At 42.7% G+C, this 21432-nt stretch overlaps 1 protein-coding gene across 1 annotated transcript in view; it reads left to right on the top strand.

Moving 5' to 3' along the window:
* Positions 1-21432, top strand: part of GABBR2 (gamma-aminobutyric acid type B receptor subunit 2) — a 401480-nt gene that overhangs the window by 194750 nt on the left and 185298 nt on the right. The gene's annotated exons all lie outside the window — the stretch shown is intronic.

The raw sequence follows: 21432 nt of genomic DNA on the forward strand, positions 1-21432 counted from the left end.
CACTTTCTAAAGTAACAAGCAAAAAAGACAATTGCTTGCTCTGAGGAACTTACCATCTAAATTTCAACAGTTAGATAACAAAGATAGGGTGTAGCTATGTATAGAATGATAGAATGTGAAGGAATCATGGAACATCTACTCCAGCCATTTTCAACCACTGTGCCCTGGCACACTGGTGTGCCGTGAATGGTCTGCAACTGTGCTGTGGGAGTTTGGGGAAGGGTCATTTATTAGTTGGGCCTTTGGGGGACGTGAGCCCCCCACCAACAGCATGGTCTGCCTTGTCAAATGTCAAAAAACTGATGGTGTGACTTAAGAATTTTAATACCTTGTCAGTGTGCCATGAGATGTAAAAGGTTGAAAATCACTGATCTAGTCTAATTCCATGCTTGGAGCAGGAAACTACTATAGCACATTGATAGGGTGTGGTACAGCCACTGCTTGAAATCTTCCAAGGATGGGCTCACTATCGCAGAAGGTAGACTGTTCCAGTGCCCAGCAGCTCTTACAGCTGAGAAATTCTTCCTTATGTCTAGCCTAACTATACTGTCTTTTAGCTTTAACCCATTAGTAATAGTCTGGCCCTCGGGAACCACAGAGAGCAAGTGTTCCCCTCCTTCTGTATGACAGCCTTTCAGATACTTGAAGAACAGCACAATCCTATCCATGTCTTCTCAGAAGTAAGTCCCATTGTGTTCAGTGTGACTTGCTCCCAAGAAAGAGTGTATAGGATTGCAACTGAAAGCTATCGTATCCTCCCTTAGGCTGAAATCCTACACCCTTTCTTGGAAGTACATGTCAGACAAGCGTGTCAAGGATGACCTCTTCTCTAGTGCTTTCTCTGATGTTCTAGTTGGCACATACCCTGCAGGTCCCCACTACACTTCTTTCATCTTTGGAGCTGCTGCTGGTGTGTGTAATTTCTGGAGCTCCCCACACACTTTACTATTAAACTTTCTCAACAAACTATGTTTATAGGCCCCCAGATGCTTAGGCATATGCTTAGGTGTATTCTTGGGCTTTATTGCTGTTCAGGATCAGGACAAAGTGCATAGCCAAAGACTTTATGAAAGAGGTCGTTTTTAGAAGGGATTTGAAGGAAAATAGGGAGATGTTCTAGAACAGTGATTTTCAACCTTTTTCATCTCATGGCACACTGACAAGGCATTAAAATTGTCAAGGCACACCATCAGATTTTTGACAAGGCACACCATGCTGCCAGCAGGGGGCTCACATCCTCATTGATCCTACTAATAAATGACCTTCCCCCAAATTCCAGTGGCACACCTGTGGACCACTTGTGGCACGCCAGTGTGCCACGGCACAGTGGTTGAAAATGGCTGTTCTAGAATATCTAGATGTTCTCCAAGAGAGTTCTAGGCATCAGATGAAGAAAGAATGAACATTTAAGGAAACATTTGGGCAGTTAAGGATTATATAACTGGAACAAGAGTAGTGAATGAAAGAAATGATTCTCCATAAGGAATGGATGTTGCTGTTACGTCATAACTTGGTTAATCTTGTCATTGCTTTGTACAAATGCTACTCGCTTTATATTCTCATATAGTTTCTTATTTATTTCAAGGAATGCTGTCTGTTCAGATTACCAAGAGAAGGGAAAGCAGTGTCTTGATTAATCATCTATAATTAACTACATAGGGAGAAGCTGTCTCTTTAATATAGCAACCTAAGACATGATGTGATCTGCTGTTGGAACTAGACAAAATTTCAAACTGGAATCAGGCCACACATTTTTCATGGTGAGGTTTATTAGTAATTTGAACAATGTTTCTAGTGATGTGATGATGTTTGGAAAATGAGTAATTGTGTACCTTGGGACTAGTTTTAGGTGGTAAGCTTGGGTATGTGCTATACCACTTCAGGTGGCAGGTGGGGGCTCATGTGATTGACTGTTCCTCCTCAAAAAATCTCAGTGTTTGGAAGATAAGCACGTGAAAGCCAAGAGTTCTAGCCTAGTGCTTTCCTTGGTGATCTAGTTTTCTATATTGAGAGGCATTCAATCACCTGAGCGCACACCTGCAGTTTAAAGTGATGTAGCACTGACAAAGACTTACTACTTTAGTAGGAACTAGATCACAATTTAAAAGCTGCACTCTGCACTATCTGGAAATTATGGACTCTATATAGGAGAATGAGGGCGCAATCCTAAACCTTTATGTCAGTGCTTTCCAATGGGACATGTGCTGCATCCTGCAGTTGGGTGTCACTCATGGAGCCCTACTCAAAGTAAGGGAATGTTTGTTCCCTTACCTCAGAGCTGCACTGCCCTTATGTCAGTGCTGGAAAGCACTGACATAAGAGGTTAGGATTGAGCCCTGAGAATTATAATGAGTGAATCGGCTCATGTGGAAACAGGAAATCTCCTGTGGAACCAGTTCAGAATACTTAACTTTAGGAAACACTGACTAGACCACCATGGGGGAAAAATACTAGGTGGTTTTTATAGGGCTTTCGCTCTTTGCTCCTACAGTGCTAGGGCTGAACTAGTTAAAAGTGTGTTGTGTTAAAAGTGTGCTTAAGTGTGTGCCTTGTCTCTCTCTTAGCAAAAAGCAGCTGCTGCCCAGTCAAATCTGGAACAGACCTGGGGTGCACAAGTTAAGAGTGTTCAACCCTTGCACTGTTTTCTAAACTCCAGCTGCTGTTTTAAGCAGCGGAAGCATTTGAAAAGAATGGAACACAGTCATGGTCACAGCCAGAACATGTGAAAGCTCCACAGAGACCCTTAAAAACTGCAAACTCTGTGGGTAGAAAAAACACATATTCCTTTTCCCGTGGAGCCTCTGTCACTGTTTAACAACCATGCCACATGATGCCCAGCATGGTAAGATAAGCAACATAAGCACCCCTGCCCCTAACTTGGCATCCCACAAAGTAGTTTTCTGAGTTGATACAGCTCTGCTTACCGAGCTCATTTCTGTTTGACAACTGAGGGGGACAGGGAGGCCTCATTTATTTCTGGGATACTGTAGGAAGAGAGGGTGGCAGCAGTGTAACTAAGGTAGGGTGATAGAGGCATGTTGATAATTATTAAAATAATATTCTGCAATGTAGTGTTTCTTTTCAGTTTGGAATAATTAGAAATGTTTTCAAAGTTGTAGGCAAAACGGTCAGATATCAACCTGCTCAGTGGCATCTTGAATGCAGGAAGTCAGGAAGAGTGGAACCACAATACATGGTGGTAGTTCTCTTGTCTCATCAGATTTTACCAATCACTCCCTGAAGTTATCCGTCAGGAATGTTGCCTTCCAGGTAGGAAGGCACAGAATTAGGAGACTGCCCTGGGCATATAATTGACTAATTATGACAGTAAGTATAATTTACCCACCACATAGTTTCTTAATCATAGTTGTTCCCAGTTATTTGGAAAGGTGTTCTACAGAATGCACAACTTCAGATTCCCCCCCCCCCCAGTACACCTCTTAGCAGCCTCCTTTTAGTGTTACTGGGGTGGGGGGGGGGTAGAGACTGCTTATACAGAGTGTGAGAGACTGTACACTTGTTCAGTGAAATGAAAGGCATGTCACAAGAATATTATTCTCCCCTCCTTCCTGCACACACAAATTGAGGCATGGTACAGCCTTGGGGCCTTGTCGCAGCTGTAAATCCAGCTTGTGATATGCCTTTTACTTCAGCAAGAGACATGCCAGGAAACACGGCAACCCTAACTGCACAGTATTAGAGTGCATGGGGCATATTATATTTCTTGAGTTATGATTCTTCCTTGATTTTAACAGTCAGAAACAGGCCTGACAAATGGAGGCAAGCACTGGGATAATAAAACCTCTTACTTACATTGACTCCATCCTGCTGGCTGCCACAGTGCTTTTCCAAGAACACGTAACACATGCAAGATTCAGTTCAACCAGCACTAGAATACATCCCTTGCTGAGGCTTAGCTTAATAATAATCCTAAACTATTGTAATAAACATTCTTGCATTTAGTATTTTTTGTGCAAGTTAGATCTTCAGCTCCCAAGTATCTGATTATTCCTGTTTCAAGTCTAAAATGAAAAAAATAAACATCCCACATAACACAGGGTGAATATATTTGCATAGCTAATGTTATAAAACATTGAGAATAAGTTAAATTTCCACTAACTCCAGGGGCCTCTGGATTAAGGCACTCAGAAGCCTACGAATTGCCTCACTGGATTACACTGCAGTCCATCTCGTCCAGCATTTGTTTCCAACATTAGCCATCCAGATGCCCCTTGAACCTCATTACTAGCTCATGATGCAGTTGTTCATCCCCAACATCTGGTTCATAAGAGTTATGCTATTACTGAATATGAAGGTTTCATTTAGCTGTCATGGCTAAATATAGGAAATATTTCCTATATAAAAAGTGAAACTGAATTCAATAGAACAAAAAAAAATTCACCGAAGTTATCCTTATCTTCTAAAGAGAGTTTGAAGAAAAGTTTTCACTTTAAATTTTGTGGCAGTTACAGTCACTCAACAGAATTAGTCTGGGATGTAAGAGGAGGATTATGGTGTGTCGTAGGAAAGAAAGAAAGAAACTTCTAGGTTGCACTTCTAGGTGTGTTCGTTTTCTTCACACCCCACCCCTGTCTCCTCCCAGTATTTTTGGCACATAGAGGGGAAAAATGGGTCACAAAAATATGTGAAACCCCTTTCTTCTTTTGAGGTCCTAGCAAAGGGAGATTAAAGATTCCTATGTATAGGGAATATGCTAAAGTGTTTTTTTGTTTGTTCATTTTTTTGGTGCTGAGTCACAGAAACTGGAAGTGAGTGGGTGGGAAACCCTTCTATGATTCAATTCATAGCAAGAGAGCTGAACTAATCTCTGAATTCCAGACCCTGAAGGACTCAGAATTTGATTAACTTTTATAGGCTGCTAGAAGACTCCATTTTAAAATGATGCTTGAAGGGAATGCCAGTTGATTCTTAGTACTGGCTATAGGGAGTATTGGAATAGAGAAGCGAAACGTTCTCTATTAAATGCTGAGATTGTGTAAGATGTTCTGGGGCCCAAGACCATAATAAAAATATGAAAGCCTCTGCAGAGAATTAATAAAATAGACAACAGTGAGCAGCTAAAACAGTGTTTGCCAAATATTCCAATAGATTTTTATACAGGATATCTGAACTATTGAGTTCCTCAGTTGATGTAAAAAAAGTCCTTAAGGTACATGAATGATGACTAGGGTTGCCAACTCTGATTGAAGTTGTTTCTGGAGATTTCCCCCCCCCCCCCAATAGGACGTAACATCAATAAGTCAAGGAGGCCCTGTTAAAATGTCTAGGATTGCTTTCATGGATTGGTCCAGGATTACTTTTCAACCTGGAGATCAGTGTTGATTACTGGAGACCCCAAGATAATCTTCAAGGGCTGGCAACCCTAATAATAGTTTAGGCACCTTTTGCCACCCAAATATGCACTGATGCACTGCATTGAAAAGGTGCATGCGCAAATTAGACAAAATGTGCAATAAGAAGGTTTGTCACATAATAATTTAGGTGCCAGTTCATAGGACTATCATCCATTAACTCTAATAAAGACTGGTTTGTTGGATTTTCTGGATGCACTTATGAATTTTTCAGTCAGACAGATTTTGGACCACTGGGTGGGGTGGGGGAAGAGTTGAACTATAACATAAAACCACAATATTGCTCAGAGGATTTCTTCAGATTTATCTTATGGTGTGCACCATGATAGTAATTTGAATGTTCTTTCAAATACGTTTAATTTAAGTTTTAGTCAAAACAACACACAACCCAATCCTGTGCTGCCCAGAGCGTGGGGCTGCTGCAGCACTGAAAAGCCAGGCAGCATTGGTGGCATCTTGGGAGAAGAGAACTTTTGTTCCCTTCCTCCAGGTAAGGCAAGTAACCCCGCAATGGGGCTGCTCAATTCTGTGGCAACATTTGAGCTGCCGTAGAATCGAGAGCCTCTTTGGCCCACGGCCTGACACAGTCTCGAGATGCACTGGAGCTCAGCTCTGCCAATCCTGCTTCCCTCCTGCCCTGCTCCCTCCCCCAGCAAGCCTTCTCCCTGCTTGCCCCTGCCACAGAACTCCTCCTCCCTGCCTCCCCCGCCTCCACTCACCCTTCCGCCACCCGAAGCTCCGCTTGACCACTGCTGAGCTGGCACCGACGCTGAGGCTTCTAATGTGCTTTATGGCACATTTGCGACACTCACTGCTGGTGGAGTGAGTTCCGGATTGGACTTATAGTCACTACTCACATATTTCATGAGTGTATTCTAATAGATGCTTCAGGATTGTCTGCCAGAAACTTAGTGTGGCCAATATCTCATCCCCTGCCTGCTCCATGACTTAATTCCCCTGGATTCTCTACTTTGCTGTCTCCCCACTGTTTTTCCAGTGCAACTTTTCTGATGTCTTATACCCTTATAAGGGGGTAGGTAAGGTGGCCTACCACCCTTTACTCCTTTTCCTGCTGTACTGTGTTTGTATCATACAATTTTTTCCACTGTATGTCCCCTGTGTTTTCCTGGTCCCCACTAAAAGTTTGTATATTCCCTGGTCCCTAGTCTTGCCATGCCATTCCACCCACCCCCGCATTGCCTACCCTCTGTGGTCCCCATCAACTTTCCCAAACAACTGCCCCCTTCATGATCTCCACTGACCCATCTCACCCATGAGATTTACAGCCCAATCCTAAACTTCCAGGTGCCTGGAGAAACAGTGTCACCAAAATGCCAACCGCTGTATCCTGTGGGCTCAAGGAAGTCACCGGAGGTCTCCTCAGGGGAAGGGGTTATTTGTAAGGGTGCAGGCCGGTTAAGGGCATTGGGGCTTCTCAAGTCTGTGCCAGCTATTTTCCAGTGCAGATTTGATAACCTCTTGTGTTGGGCTTTTCAGCCTGACACGGAAGATAGGATCCAGCAGAGGAGGCCTTCACTGGTTGCAATCCCTCCTGGGCTGGTTCCTCCTCTGCCCTGGAATGCCTCTCCCCTCCTCAAAAGGCTGCACCACTGCCAGTGCAGTGTCCTTCCAGTGCTGGTCTGGCATCGGTGCTCCTTCCTCCAAGGTTGCTGTAAACGGGCCTTATGTCAAATTTACGATACCTAGCGCTGGCACAGGAGTTCATTGACTGGCTCCAAAAAAAGTAATTTTTAATCAGCTTAATTTCTTCCTCTCTGTATATGGTGATAGTATAGTGCCCTATTTGTCAGAATGTTGAGAAATCAATTGAAATAAAGATTGGAGGGAGCAATAGAAATGCATGCTTGTTTGATTTTCCTTTTACTGCTATGGGAAAGAAAGATGGGGAATTGGTGTATAGCAGCGGTGTCCAAAGTTTCTGGCAGGAGGGTCACATCATCTCTCTGACACTGTATCGGGGGCCGGGGGAAAAAAAGAATTAATTTACATTTAAAATTTGAATAAATTTACATAAGTTTACATAAATGAATATATTAAAGATGAACTTACATGAATGAATGAAGGTCTTGCAATAGCTCAAGGTCTATAAAAGGCCATGCACAAAGCAAGGCCTGCCTTTCCTTTGCTGCTGCTACTGCATCACAGACGTGAAACAATAAGCAGTGGAGGGAGCCCTTATCCTACAGCTCACTCGAGAGGCCAAACAGTCGCCCTCATGCTGAGAGCAGTTGCGTCGGGCCAGTGTGGGCTCCAACAAATCTCCAGAGGGCCAGAGGCTCTTTGGAGACTGGGGGCTCCCTGAGGGCCTCATAGAGAGGCCTCAGGGGGGGCCGCAAATGGCCCCAGGGCCGGGGTTTGGACACCCCTGGTGTATAGGATTGAAATTGCAGGGGATGTGATATAGGGCTACTAGGCTTACAGTTGGGACAACCAGATTAGAGACCAGCGATTTTCAATCTTTTTCATCTCATGGCACACTGACAAGGAACAAAAATTGTCAAGGAACACCATCAGTTTTTTGACAATTGACATGGCACATCTCACCGACAGCAGGGGCTCCCATCCCCCAGTAGCCCTACTAACCGATGATCCTCCTCCAAACTCCCACGGCACACCTGAAGACCATTTGTGGAACACCAGTGTGCCACAGCACAGTGGTTGAAAATGGCTGTTCTAGACCCTACCGTGGATTGGCTTTGAATAAACCATGTTCTATCTGTTCCCCATGTGCATAAAGATAGTAATTACCTTGGTGGATCAAATGATGATCCACCTTGTTCATCACACTGTCTCCAACAGCAGGCAGGTAGGTGCCTCGTGGAACTCCCAAGGCATGTGGCTGTCTTTTTTGGTTCACAACATATGGCAGTGTTTCTCAAACTGTATGTTGGGACCCACTAGGTGGGTCGCAAGCCAGTTTCGAGTGGGTCCCCATTCATTACAATATTTTATTTTTAAAATATTGATGCTACACCAGTATGTGACTGCATTTGGGGAAATGTTACAGACCTGTACTTTTAACAAGCTACTATGTATAATCTTAACAATGATAGTAAAAGGGACTTACTCCTGTGTAAGTGTGGGTAGGCTTGCAGCCTAGAATTGCTAAAAATTTTCCTGCTTGATAATGTCACTTCTGGTCATGACATCAATTCTGGTGAGTTCCGACAGATTTAAAAAGTGGATCCTGGTGCTAAATGTGTGAGAGCCACTGGGCTACTTTGTATATGCTTATAACAATCATAGTCAGTGGAGCTTACTCCTGGGTAAGTGTGGATAGGATTGCAGCCTTTGAGATGTTTGGGGAATTTTTTTTTTAAACTGATCAGCAACTGCTTAAGAGGGTTAGGAGGGTTCTTCTTTATTTTAAATAATTTTTAAAACTTATATTTATTATTAACTTTTAATTTGCTTACTTAATTGATTTGATTTTGTTGTATGGGGTTATTAAAATTTTTCTTCTTGATGACATCACTTTCAGCCATGTCATCACTTCTAGGTTAATGACATCACTTCCAGTGGGTCCCGACAGATTGTCATTCTAAAAAGTGGGTCCTGGTGCTAAAAAGTTTGAGAACCACTGGCATATGGTATTGAGAGGTACATTGTCTCTGTAAGTGGAGTTTCCATTTAGCTATTATAATTAGCTATTGCTATTGTTTGACCTGTCTTACATGAATTTAATACTTGAAAACAAATGTAAATGTAAGAAAGTAGCACAATCCTACTCTACTTAGAAGTAAGTCCCATTATGTTCAGTGGGGCTTACTCCCAGGAAAGTGTGCATTGGATTGGAAACTTAGTTGCCTTTTTCAGTGTCTTTTCTGTCTCTGGCATGTTTTCTGAGATGGGGGATAATTATTAGATAGTGATTTAGGTGCTACAAGGGTTTAGAAGTAGACTACCTTAGAATGTGAGATGCAAGGGAGTGGCAACAGGATGGCAGGTATCTTGTTACCTTGTGTGCTCTCTGAAGCATCTGGTGGGCCACTGTGGGATGCAAAAAGTTGGACTAGATGGGCCTTAGGCCTGTTCCAGCAGGGCTCTTATGTTCTTAAATTTGATCAAGATTTAGAGGCAAATGATTTTTATGCATATTAATCTCTTTTATTTCAGTGTTGTTTTATCTGACTTTTTTTGTAAATAACTTTGAATACAGGTAGTGAGCCCCAATTTCTGACTGAAGTTCAGAAGACAATTGGGGCATTGTTTACATTTCTGCCTGTAAATTCCAATGCAGAATAGCAAGGGAAACATTCTCCAGACAGAACTATGTGTTATACTGCCAACCTTGAATTTCCGAAACACTTTCTACTGGTTTACATGAATGCAGAAGTGAACATGGGGGGGGGGGGGAGTTGCAGAGAGATTTGGTGAGGACTATGCAACTCCCTCCAGCCCAATGATGTTTTTCTGCAAATGTCCACCCCTGAATTAGTGTTCTGACGTAAACATGCAGTTGGGAGTTTCATATTTACGACATAATGAATAGTTTCACCTCATTAACATTGTTGTGAACATACAGGTGGGACCTCCATATCCGTGGATTGTGTATCTGCAGATTGGGCTCAACGCGGGCCCCCCAGACCCATGTTGAGCCAGTCTTCACCCCACTGGAGCACAGCTTAGGTCCTTCTGAGGGCTTATGGGGCTGAAAATTGAGGATTTGATTATCTGCGATTTTCGGTGGGGGTCTGAGAACAGATCCCCCGCACATACCAAAGCCCCACCTGTATTCAGAAATGAACACTTGGACAAATGGTTGTACTCTCGTTTGTGGCTGCATTGCTGTTATAGCAACTGGAGGGTATTTCAGGCTGCAATTTTGCACTCTTAGAAAGGGAATAATGGGGAGATAGAAGCTTTCTAAAGAACTATATCAGCTCATCACTAGTGAAGAAAAACATAGAACTAAACATAAGTTACTCTTCCCAAAATCATAAGTGCTTCAGAACGCTTGGTTTGACAGAGGAAAATACTTTTTCAGCCAGTGTTCCACGAACAACAGCTTTATTCTTTTGCGAAGGACAGTAGCATAAATAGATTCAGAAGATGATTATATAAGTTAATGAAGCATAGGTCCATCAACAGTGATCAACTGAGATGCATTAACTATTAACATGGGAATGCATCCCGATCTTTAAGGTATCTTCAGTCTTCTGTTTGCTGGAAACTGAGAGCTAACAGCAGGAGATGTATCATCCCATAATTGCTTAATGGCTTTTGAGTACTTCCAGCCTTCCTGCCCCCTACTGAGCTTCTGTGTTGAGACAATGGCATACAGGATTAATGCTAAGGGTGCAGCTTTTCTTTCCCCTGCCTGCTGAGCTGAACCTGCCAAATTTTCTATTTTATAAACTGCTGAGGTTTAGAAGCCCTGGCTTACTTTGCATGTTGTTACCCTAAATGAGGATGTCAGGGCTACTGCAGAAAACGGTAGCCTTGTCTCAAATTCCTCTCTCCTCCAGGGTAACATTGTAGCTTGCCCAGTTGTCTGATTGTCCTTATACCATGCATTTTCTCATCCCTGTCAGCAAGCGGCCAATTAGGTGAAGCAGGGTTTATAGGGTGGGGGCCGAAACATTGTTAATAGCAGGACTCCTTGTAAGTTGTCCTGGATATTATGTAGGGGCAAGGCAAAACTGCTCACTGTATTAACGCTTTGTTCCTCTTTAATTGGCTGTTAGAAAAATATAATCTGTACAAAGTGTGAAGTACACAGTCTCCATTTGTGCAAATTTTTAGGCACTGTGGGAGGCTTAGGTTGGTGGGTGCTCTGTCTCAGAACACACAGGGATATGTTTGAGTGGTGTTTCACGGCTCCCATGTAAATTGCCCACACCACTCTAGGAGATTCATCTCACACTTTTGAGAACAATGTCCAGTAGCAATTCCTTTCTGTTCATCTACAATTAATATACAGTCTTTGAGTGTCTTTTTTGTATAAATGTCCTTAAGCTGAAACATGCATATAAGGCATTACAGGTGTCTCATGTTCATTTAGTTAAATTTTTTTATTAGTCATCATTAATATAAGCACACAGAGTTCTTATTCATGTTCTTTATACATGCTAGACATTCCTTTGTGCTTCCTTTTGGTTCGTTTGGAAAATGGAGATGAAATGTGGTCTAATTTAAGCTGCAATTATTTGCATTAGAGGTTGTACCATTATGAATTCTTATTATGAACGTGAGCACAAAGTGGGGAAAAATCTCTTTGAACATCTTACTACCCTGGTTCTGTCTGGAGTTGAATGTTGTCAGGTTGCTTCTGCATAATAACCAAGCTGTATAAATACTCACTGAAAACTGGTGTCAGAGTAGAGACACCTCATTAGCTCTATTATGAAAGCTGCTGTATAGCAGGAATACTATGCACAAATACAAATATCTGCCTCTGTTGAAGAGACATATCAAAAGGAATTATATGTGAAGAAGGGTATAAATAGGCACCTGTGTAAACATCCCATCCCTCTCTTAGAACCAGAGTGCACACAATGAGGTGTCAGAATTATGTCTTGTGCCACTTCAGAGTAAAGGTGAGGGGGCATATTCTTGAATGTTCCTTTACGTTACAACACTCCCTGAACTTAGTAAACTAGTATTTGAAGAGATCAGTTTAATGTGTCCATTTCTCTGATGTACCAGTAAACTGTATATAGGGAGTTTTTTGTGTGGAGCAGTTTAAGAGCCCAATCTCATCCACCCTAGGAGTGGCAGCTCCAAATGGCTACTGCTGGGTCCTATGCTGGATCCAAGCAGACAGGAGGTCTCCTTGGGGAAAGGGGACAGTTGTCCCCTTACTCCAAGTAAAGCCCTAGCCTGCTCAATGCAGCTTCTTGAGTCTGTACCAGCTGTTTAGCTGGCACAGACTAGAGAAGCCCTGTGTTGGGCTTTGAAGACTAGGAAGGGGGATAGGATTCAGCCAAGGAGATCTCTACCAGTCCCACGCCCTCCCAGGCCTGTCCCAACCCTGTTCCACCCTCTCTCCGCCCTCCCCTGCCCAGAAACACCTCCTCCCACCACCCTCCCCATGCCCCCATGCCCCCAAGCCACTTGGTGGTTACCTTTTTTCCACAGGTGGCCAGGAAAATTTTCCACAGGTGGCCTCTGAGGCATTGAAAGGGCAGTACAGGCCACCCCCCTGGCATTGTTTACTCATTACAACATGTTTCAACACCCAGTGCCAGCACTGGGGCTGCAGGGCTGACACTGAGGCCCAATAGGGCTGTAAATGTTTTTATGTTGAAGGTTATAGTTGACTATTCTACTACCTCTATCTACACGTGTAGTAGAATTAACATAGTAATCATGTTGCAGGATCACATTTTTGAATGCTCCCGTGTTGTATAAGGAAACCATCCCTCTCTGCAAGTAGAAAATTAGTGCAACAGTGAGGACAGAGTTAGGATCTTTCAGTGTGATGTATTAATTTTCAGCTTTCAAGGATTTTTTTTAATGTGCAGAATATTAAAACGTATCCTCTACCTGTACTCTGATGGTGACACAGCCCATTCTACTACTGCATTCTGTCGATTGCGTAGTTCAAATTTAAGTTCATCAGAATAACTTAATGTAAGTTAATGTACAGGTGTAGTGCAGTTCCTATATTTGAGTTTAGGCTGTAAAATAAAGTAAGATCTTACCTGCTGTAGAGCCTCACTTGTGGAACACCCTCCCAAGAGAAGCCACTACACTCGGCCAGTAGTGGCCCATTTCAAACTTAGCAGAAAGCCATGGTTTCCTACTATGAGATGGAGCCTCTCAGAGCTGTAGGCTTGTGCACTTTCCTTATCCTTTCTTTATGTATGAATGTAAGAGAGATGAGAGCAAACCTTTTATTTTTGGTTTCAAATAAACCTCTGTTCTGCATTTATGTACAAATTCAGAGCAAATTCTTTCAAATTCAGAGATCTGAGATTTCAAATCTCATTTAAGGAAATTAAACCAGGATCAAACTATGTCTTCAGGTCTTGGTTTGTTCCTTGTTTGAGTCCTCTGAATTCTATGTGTTTGCATGATTTTTTTCCTCCAAGAATTGCAATGTGCCTGCCAATTGGCTCACATTCTTGTCTGTCTTATCCCACTCCTCCAACCAGGGAGTGCGACGATTCCACTGACAAATGAAAAATTCCTGGCACACAGGCTGCTGTGGTAACTTGAAAACCCATTCACAGATTAGCGAGTGAAAAGAGCTGGAGATTTTTTTCAGGCAAGGTGATGTAGATAGGGCAAAGGTCTAGTTAGACGCGTCCAGTTTTCTGACTTATTTTCAGTCCAACTGGAAAAGTTCTCCCAGCTATAATTTTTGACGCATTTTTCTATTGTTGTTGTTTAAATTTAAGTAAAACTGTTCTACTGGCCTGCCTGATCCCTGGTTACAAAGCAATTCAGTGAATTGTCATGCCTCTTGCTCTGTTGATGTTATTGTACAGGATTATAATAGGAACCCCTGGGCTTTAGACTGGGAGGGTTTTTTTGCCCAGATGGCCTTCCTCTGTCTGGTCGTATAACCTGGGCTGGTGGCAGCGGGTACATCTACCAAGGCTTTTCCCCAGTCAGCGGCTTGTCCAGCAAAGGAAAATCAGGAGCAGGAATTAAATAATTGCCATCACTAATTAAATAATTAAATAATGGCAAATAATTGCCACTATTTAGAAAATCAAGAATACTGCTTCCAAACTGGACAGAGTGCTTCTATGAAAAGTGAGCTGAATCTGTTCATCACTTTCCAGTCATGAAGAGATGCTTTCAGAGGATTCCTCAAACATGAAAACCATTTCTGAGTGCCATCTACTTCAGTTGGAGAACTTAAGTTTGGTAGAAAGTCTGACATACAGAAGTGTTTGTTGGCTTTTTACAAAAATGGATGATACTTATTCTGTTACTGATGCAGTAATTACTGGTTATTCTACCTTGGTGAATATTAAGTGCTGGTAAAGGATCAGGAGTATGCTGGTTTGTTTACTTGCCACGAGTTCTGAACCAAGCTCCGTCAAACAGATTGTTATGTACGAATGTATTAATGATATTAATGATAACCTGAAGAGATGTGTGCAAGAGAAGAAAGTCAAGAGTTGTGAGACAGTGTTTCCCTCTGTGTGCCTGCCTGGTACAGTTTCTTAAGAGTTGACAGAAATATACAGTGTTCTTGCAGAGATGATCTTGAAACCTAACTGCAAAAATCTCACGAGCATTTAAGGAGTTTGTCGTTTTCACATGAGTATTGTTGCCAAATTGACAAGACCTAACTTGAAAGCATTTAGTCTGGTGAGACCTGAAAATTAATGAACTTGACTGGCGGGTGGAGCTATGCTGGAACATGGGAGGATAATGCAATTCTTTCAGTCCTTTCACTGAAGGATGTAGATCAAGAGGCTTCCAGTTCTGGTTGCCCTGGCATATGAATGGAGTATAGGCTAATGGGTTCTGAGCTGTCTGTGACAGATCAGGAGAGAGATCTTGGGGTGGTGGTGGACAGGTCGATGAAAGTGTCGACTCAATGTGCGGCAGCAGTGAAGAAGGCCAATTCTATGCTTGGGATCATTAGAAACGGTATTGAGAACAAAACGGCTAATATTATAATGCCGTTGTACAAATCGATGGTAAGGCCACACCTGGAGTATTGTGTCCAGTTCTGGTCTCCGCATCTCAAAAAAGACATAGTGGAAATGGAAAAGGTGCAAAAGAGAGCGACTAAGATGATTACGGGGCTGGGGCACCTTCCTTATGAGGAAAGGCTACGGCGTTAGGGCCTCTTCAGCCTAGAAAAGAGACGACTGAGGGGGGACATGATTGAGACATACAAAATTATGCAGGGGATGGACAGAGTGGATAGGGAAATGGTCTTTACACTCTCACATAACACCAGAACCAGGGGACATCCACTAAAATTGAGTGTTGGGAGAGTTAGAACAGACATAAGAACATAAGAACAGCCCCACTGGATCAGGCCATAGGCCCATCTAGTCCAGCTTCCTGTATCTCACAGCGGCCCACCAAATGCCCCAGGGAGCACACCAGATAACAAGAGACCTCATCCTGGTGCCCTCCCCTACATCTGGCATTCTGACTTAACCCAGTTCTAAAATCAGGAGGTTGCGCATACACATCATGGCTTGTACCCCATAATGGATTTTTCCTCCAGAAACTCGTCCAATCCCCTTTTAAAGGCGTCTAGGGTAGACGCCAGCACCACATCCTGTGGCAAGGAGTTCCACAGACCAACCACACGCTGAGTAAAGAAATATTTTCTTTTGTCTGTCCTAACCCGCCCAACACTCAATTTTAGTGGATGTCCCCTGGTTCTGGTATTATGTGAGAGTGTAAAGAGCATCTCCCTATCCACTCTGTCCATTCCCTGCATAATTTTGTATGTCTCAATCATGTCCCCCCTCAAGCGTCTCTTTTCTAGGCTGAAGAGGCCCAAACGCCGTAGCCTTTCCTCATAAGGAAGGTGCCTCAGCCCCGTAATCATCTTAGTCGCTCTCTTTTGCATCTTTTCCATTTCCGCTATGTTTTTTTTGAGATGCGGTGACCAGAACCGGACACAACACTCCAGGTGTGGCCTTACCATCGATTTGTACAACGGCATTATAATACTAGCCGTTTTGTTCTCAATACCCTTCCTAATGATCCCAAGCATAGAATTGGCCTTCTTCACTGCCGCCGCACATTGGGTCGACACTTTCATCGACCTGTCCACCACCACCCCAAGATCTCTCTCCTGATCTGTCACAGACAGCTCAGAACCCGTCAGCCTATATCTAAAGTTTTGATTTTTTGCCCCAATGTGCATGACTTTACACTTACTGACATTGAAGCGCATCTGCCATTTTGCTGCCCATTCTGCCAGTCTGGAGAGATCCTTCTGGAGCTCCTCACAATCACTTCTGGTCTTTACCACACGGAAAAGTTTGGTGTCGTCTGCAAACTTAGCCACTTCACTGCTCAACCCTGTCTCCAGGTCATTTATGAAGAGGTTGAAAAGCACCGGTCCCAGGACAGATCCTTGGGGCACACTGCTTTTCACCTCTCTCCATTGTGAAAATTGCCCATTGACACCCACTCTCTGCTTCCTGGCCTCCAACCAGTTCTCAATCCACGAGAGGACCTGTCCTCTAATTCCCTGACTGTGGAGTTTTTTCAGTAGCCTTTGGTGAGGGACCATGTCAAACGCCTTCTGAATGTCCAGATATATAATGTCCACGGGTTCTCCCGCATCCACATGCCTGTTGACCTTTTCAAAGAATTCTATAAGGTTTGTGAGGCAAGACTTACCCTTACAGAAGCCATGCTGACTCTCCCTCAGCAAGGCCTGTTCGTCTATGTGTTTTGAGATCCTATCTTTGATGAGGCATTCCACCATCTTACCCGGTATGGATGTTAGGCTAACCGGCCTATAGTTTCCCGGGTCCCCCCTCTTTCCCTTTTTAAAAATAGGCGTGACATTTGCTATCCTCCAATCTTCTGGCACCGTGGCCGTTTTGAGGGACAAGTTGCATACCTTAGTCAAGAGATCTGCAACTTCATTCTTCAATTCCTTAATAACAAAAGAAAATAGACAAAAGAAAATATTTCTTTACTCAGTGTATGGTTGGTCTGTGGAACTCTCTGCCACCGGATGTGGTGATGGCGTCTGGCCTGGACGCCTTTAAAAGGGGATTGGACAAGTTTCTGGAGAAAAATCCATTACGGGTTACAAGCCATGATGTGTATGTGCAACCTCCTGATTTTAGAAATGGGCTATGTCAGTTGCAGGAGAGGGCACTATTATGCAGGTCTCTTGTTATCTGGTGTACTCCCTGGGGCATTTGGTGGGCCTCTGTGAGATACAGGAAGCTGGACTAGATGGGCCTATGGCCTGATACAGTGGGGCTGTTCTTATGTTCTGATGAGTATACAGGCATACCCCTATATCCACAGGGGTTTCATTCCAGAACCCCTGTAGTTAAATGAAACCGCAGGTACTGGTGAATGCCTCCAGAGGGTCTTCTGAGCTCAGCAGAAGCCACACATGTCTGTCTGCAGCCTCTGCTGGACTCAGACAGAGAAAAAAAAAAAAGTGATTTCCAGTTGAAAAAAACAGAAGTCACTTTTTAATGTCTTATAAGGCATTGAAAGTGTCACTTCCAATTTGAATAACCAGAAGTCATGTGTTTTATACTCTAAGAGTCAGTCTGAGCATGGCAGAGGCTGTGAACAGGCATGTATGACTTCTACTGGGCTCAGAAGACTCTCTGGAGACAAGGGGAGCAGAATTCTGCCTGCCTCCTGAGTGGGTATGTGCAGAGGGCCCTGCAGACCCGATCTGTTAACAAGTGAATTCATGGATATGTGGGCCCCCCTGTAGTTAAACGAATGAAAAAATAAAATGTATTTACAGGTACTTGTATATTTTGCTGTGGCGTAGAGTAGTATGTCAAAGTGCAGAAGACAAAATTTGGTTCCATATTATTCAGTAGAACTGTGATTATAAGGATAAGAGAAGGGCATGACACCAAAGCTATTCAGGGAAAAGATAATAAGACTTTTGTGTGATGTCTTCTTTCAAAATTGTTGTTATTGCTTTCATTTGTTCTATTGTCCTTCTGTAAGAAACCCGACAAAAAGCTCTGTCAATAGTATTCTTATGAATTGCATAAGTGTAGCATAATCCTTTCTCAGCCTCAGCCCTGATGTATTTACTATGCGTTTTTGCTATTCTCGCATTTTTTCCTGGAAAATAATACATTTCACAACGTCAGTTTGACTTCTTCCTACCTAAGAGAATCAGTCTGAGTGGCATTATGCATACAATATTATTGTCTTAATAGATTAATTGTCTTAATCTATTATTCACCTTGATGTTTGTATAAAACTAACGTCTAACATCTCCCTGTTTCCATGGAATGTCCTTCCCATTCCCTTATAAGTCCTGTTACTTTACCTTACCTATACCATCTCAAAATTTATTACATAGTTATGTTAATTCAAAACCATGCTGATACGTATGCTATGATTCCATAAAAAAACCTGCAGAATGTGGTATTGCCTGCAGAATACCAGGCAATTTTCAGATTGTAAGAAAAGCAAATTTCCATGCCTTACAATTGTTGAAAAGACCTTAAAAGTTAGAAGGATGCCCAAGTATGATTTCTTGTGTTCAGAGGTTGTGAAGTCATAGCATATTGTTCCTCCTCAGGGTTAGGAGAACATAGTAACTTATGCAAAATAAAAGTATGCATACTTGCTTTTTTGACATTGTGTTGCATAATTCAGTTTTTCTTTCAGGGGAATTTGGATCACCTTGGTACAGCATTTTTAGGATCTTGTAGCTCACACAGTCATGGGCAAGGCAGCATAACCACCTTCAGAGACCAATCAACCTCAGATTCTGGGTTACAAACATTGAGGCATCTAGCCTTTGCTGTGCTTCCCTAAACTTTAAAAAATTCGTGTTTTCTTCTTATTGGTACTTGTCTATGTAAACAAGTACTTGTCTATTGGTATGTAGGCGTTTTCTTTATAAAAAATAGGATAATCAGATGTTACTTTTTGAGTCAGTGTATGAGATAGCACAAATAAATATGCATGCAAAGGCTTGCACTGTAATATGCCTGAATGATATGAAAGTGTTTGTTATAGTCACATTTTCCCTTTTTAGGTGAACACGTGAATATCTTATGTATTATGTCTTTTAAAAATGTAATGTAGGGTGTAGAGCAGGGGTGGCAAACCTATAGGCACGTTTGCCTAAGGTGGCACACCAAAGAATTTTGTTGGCATTCAGCATGCAGTGCCACCCCTTGATTCTCTTGATGGCCTTCCTCCTAGATCCTGGTTAACAGAGGTGGTTAATCTTTCTCTGCTGTTAACTCAAATGCAGCTAAGAAAAATCAGCTGCCTTTTTGACCATAGATCTATTTATTTTCCTCCTTCACTGCCACCCCACAATCACCAGGTCCAGTAACAACCCCTGCCTCGCGCTGCTCCAGTCCCTTCCTGTGTGCTCATTCCTGTTTCCCAAACAGTTTTCTCCTCCATTGTACTCTGTAACCAAAGCACTAACAAAAAATCTCCTTCATATTGGTTAGCCTTTCCACCTCTGAGAAACTAAGGGCCCAGTCCTCCCAGTTATAAGTGAACTGCCTCGCTCTCACCACTGGACAGCGTGATCTCTCCCATTCCTAATTCCCTGAGTTTGCTGGGCTGCCAGCTTTGCATGCGCTGTATTACTGTGTCTTTAAAATAATCTGATAAATAGGTCATTCTTAGCTTGTGAAGAAAAGCTGGGGCTGAGGAAAAGCTTCCTGCACAATTTTCTGTGTGTATACTAGTCACAGTCCTACTAGTCACAGGAGCAGGACCATAATTTTATTGAGACTTGGTAACTCTTTGAGATTGGAGGAAGGTTGCCATTTATTCATTTTAAACGAGGGTTTTAAAAAAGGCTAGGATGGAAGCGGACACCAAGGAGGTTTCAAGGAAAACAAGTTTTTATTTTCAGCCGGCTGATGGTCACAGAGGAATAACTTCCACAAGCTGTGACACCTGATTTTCCGGGCTATGATATACAGAACAAACTTTCATTGTAAAGCATTGGCTAGATCTCTGATTGGCAAAATGCAAATTGCAAAGCCTTGGATACATTCCTGATTGGCAAACAGGAATTGCCAACAGGATTGGCAAACAGGAATTACATGAGCTTGTCCCTGCCTACATATCCTACTACTCAAATTCTGCTTAGCATGTTCTTACTAAATATGGCATTTTAAAAATGTGAAATCTTATTTACTGTAAAAAGTCCCCCCTCCCCACATTGGCTAATGGCACACTTGCGAAAAGTCCCTGTTCTCCTCCGACCTCCTGCCCAATTGCGGTTAAAGCCAGTGGTTTCCTGTTATTGAGGTCCTAACTGCAAAACAACTTGTTTTTAGCTTTGCACACCAGTTCTGCAGTGAAGCTTAGTCAGCAACACCCTTTCCCCTGTTTACACAGACACAAAAGGCATTCAAGGGGCATCTTCTAAAATATCTTGCTGACCCAAGCAGCTGAATATAGGGCCTACTTTGGCCAAGCACCCTGCTTATGCTCACAGCAAGGCTCAAACGGGGCTCTGAATGGGTTCAAACACTCTAAATTCTAGGGGGTTCCCCTCACACCTCCGAAACCCAGAGGTTACATACAGTCATCATGGTTTGTAACCTGTGATGGATTGTTCCTCCACAAATCTGTACAACCCCAATTTAAAGGCATCTAGTCCACCATATCCTGTGGGAAGGGGTTCCACAGATTCAAAAATATTCTCAAAAAGAGTTGCTACCCCCAATCTAGAGCATGGCCTTGAAGGCACGTGATACTGCAGCCTTGCCAGAGCTAAGTAGATCAGGATCTGTCAAAACCTAAAATGGAAGGCTTTCTGGAAGCCCCCCACGTGTGCTGCTTTGAACTCCATGAAGCAGAATAGAAATAAATATATGTTTTTAAAAGATCATAATGTGTGAGATGAGGGAGAAATAAATATTAATATGATCATTCTTCTGACTGTGATACTACTGCATGAAAGTCTGCTTTCATACAGCATTATTCTTTGAGCTAAATATCTACATTTTGCTTTACCTTGGAACCCATGCTTGAGTTTAGTCAATGGACAAGCTCAGATACCCCCATTCTCTCTGTTCTGTCTGAGTGTAGAGACCAATATTTGTCCTCAGATTAGCATTGCTGCTTTTGGCTCTCAGCAGATGCTTGGGAGAATTAACAAACATTACCTGAGTAAGATACCAAGTGGTTCTGGAAAAATGTGTAAACAAACTCTAAACATCACTATCATCCTTCCCTGCCACCCTGCTAAGTACTTATCTGACATTGTGTGCTACACAATGATTGTTTCCTTTTGTGGAGCAACCATCATAATTCTAATGTCATGGACAGAACTTTCATGTCACCCAGTATTACCTCAAATGAAATATTTTTCACGCATTCAACTGTGAGTCATCAAGTGATGAGAGACCAAGTGAGTTACATGAGTATAAAGTGGCCCTCAGTTTTTCCATTG

The sequence above is a fragment of the Tiliqua scincoides genome, chromosome 4 (genome assembly GCF_035046505.1).
Source record: "Tiliqua scincoides isolate rTilSci1 chromosome 4, rTilSci1.hap2, whole genome shotgun sequence".
NCBI lineage: Eukaryota > Metazoa > Chordata > Lepidosauria > Squamata > Scincidae > Tiliqua > Tiliqua scincoides.